A 2,429-nucleotide genomic window follows, 5' to 3' on the forward strand; every position below is an offset into this window, starting at 1 on the left:
AAAACACTAACCAAGCTTCTTCTTGCTTCTCAAATCTTTGTGGGTATGGCCAAAGTCCTATGAGTTTTCTGGTTTGGAGCTACGAAATGGAAAAACACTACTTTATCTTTTGGGATCCGGTTGTGGTTCTAGTTCTTATACCCAATCATAAACACGAGATCTAGTCATATTTGACTCCAAAAACACTAACCAAGCTTCTTCTTGCTTCTCAAATCTTTGTGGATGTGGCCAAAGTCCTATGAGTTTTTTGTTTTGGAGCTTCTAAATGGAAAAACACTATTTTAGCTTTTGGGATCTGGTTGCAATTCTAATTCTTGTACCCAATCATAAACACTAGATCTAGTCATATTTGACTCCAAAAACACTAACCAAGCTTTTTATAGCTTCTCAAATATTTGTGGGTGTGGCCGAAGTCCTATGAATTTTCTGTTTTGGAGCTTCTAAATGGAAAAACACTACATTAGCTTTTGGGATCCGGTTGCGGCTCTAGTTCTTATACCCAATAAAAAACACGAGATCTAGTCATATTTGACTTCAAAAACACTAACCAAGCTTCTTATTGCTTCTCAACTCTTTGTGGGTGCGGCCAAAAGTCCTATGAGTTTTTTGGTTTTGAACTTCTAAATGGAAAAACACTACTTTATCTTTTGGGATCCGGTTGCGGTTCTAGTTCTTATACCCAATCATAAACACGAGATCTAGTCATATTTGCCTCTAAAAACTCTAACCAAGGTTCTTATTGCTTCTCAAATCTTTGTGGGTGTGGCCTAAGTCCTATGAGTTTTCTGGTTTGGAGCTTCTAAACGAAAAAACACTATTTTAGCTTTTGGGATCCGGTTGCGGTTCTAATTCTTATACCCAATTATAAACACTAGATCTAGTCATATTTGACTCCAAAAACACTAACTAAGCTTCTTATTGCTTCTCAAATCTTTGTGGGTGTGGCCGAAGTCCTATGAATTTTCTGTTTTGGAACTTCTAAATGGAAAAACACTACATTAGCTTTTGGGATACGGTTGCGGGTCTAGTTCTTATACCCAATCATAAACACGAGATCTAGCCATATTTGACTCCCAAAACACTAACCAAGCTTCTTATTGCTTCTCAAATCTTTGTGGGTGTGGCCGAAATCCTATTAGTTTTCTGTGTTGGAGCTTCTAAATGGAAAAACACTACATTAGCTTTTGGGATACGGTTGCGGTTCAGTTCTTATACCCAATCATAAACACGAGATCTAGCCATATTTGACTCCAAAAACACTAACCAAGCTTCTTATTGCTTCTCAAATATTTGTGGGTGTGGCCGAAGTCCTCTGAGCTTTCGGTTTTGGAGCTTTTAAACGGAGAAACACTACTTTAGCTTTTGCGATCCGGTTGCGGTTCTAGTTATTATTCCCAATCATAAACACGAGATCTAATCCATATTTGACTCCAAAAACACTAACCAAGCTTCTTATTGCTTCTCAAATCTTTGTGGGTGTGGCCGAAGTCCTATGAATTTTCTGTATTGGAGATTCTAAATGGAAAAACACTACATTAGCTTTTGGGATCCGGTTGCGGCTCTTGTTCTTATATCCAATAAAAAACACGAGATGTAGTCATATTTGACTCCAAAAACACTAACTAAGCTTCTTATTGCTTCTCAAATCTTTGTGGGTGTGGCCGAAGTCCTATGAGTTTTCTGTGTTGGAGCTTCTAAACGGAAAAACACTACTTTAGCTTTTGGGATCCGGTTGCGGTTCTAGTTCTTATACCCAATCATAAACACGAGATCTAGTCATATTTGACTCCAAAAACACTAACCAAGCTTCTTATTGCTTCTCAAATCTTTGTGGGTGTGGCCAAAGTCCTATGAGTTTTCTGGTTTGGAGCTTCTAAATGGAAAACACTACTTTATCTTTTGGGATCAGGTTGCGGTTCTAGTTCTTATACCCAATCATAAACACTAGATCTAGTCATATTTGACTCCAAAAACACTAACCAAGCTTTTTATTGCCTCTCAAATCTTTGTGGGTGTGGCCAAAGTCCTATGAGTTTTATGTTTTGGAGCTTCTAAATGGAAAAACACTATTTTAGCTTTTGGGATCCGGTTGCGGTTCTAATTCTTATACCCAATCATAAACACTAGATCTAGTCATATTTGACTCCAAAAACACTAACCAAGCTTTTTATAGCTTCTCAAATATTTGTGGGTGTGGCCGAAGTCCTATGAATTTTTTGTTTTGGAGCTTCTAAATGGAAAAACACTACATTAGCTTTTGGGATCCGGTTGCGGCTCTAGTTCTTATACCCAATCATAAACACGAGATCTAGTCATATTTGACTCCAAAAACACTAACCAAGCTTCTTATTGCTTCTCGAATCTTTGTGGGTGTGGCCGAAGTCCTATGAGTTTTCGGTTTTGGAGCTTCTAAATGGAAAAATACTATG

Source organism: Arabidopsis lyrata, assembly GCF_000004255.2.
Source record: "Arabidopsis lyrata subsp. lyrata unplaced genomic scaffold ARALYscaffold_3, whole genome shotgun sequence".
In the NCBI taxonomy this organism is placed as follows: domain Eukaryota; kingdom Viridiplantae; phylum Streptophyta; class Magnoliopsida; order Brassicales; family Brassicaceae; genus Arabidopsis; species Arabidopsis lyrata.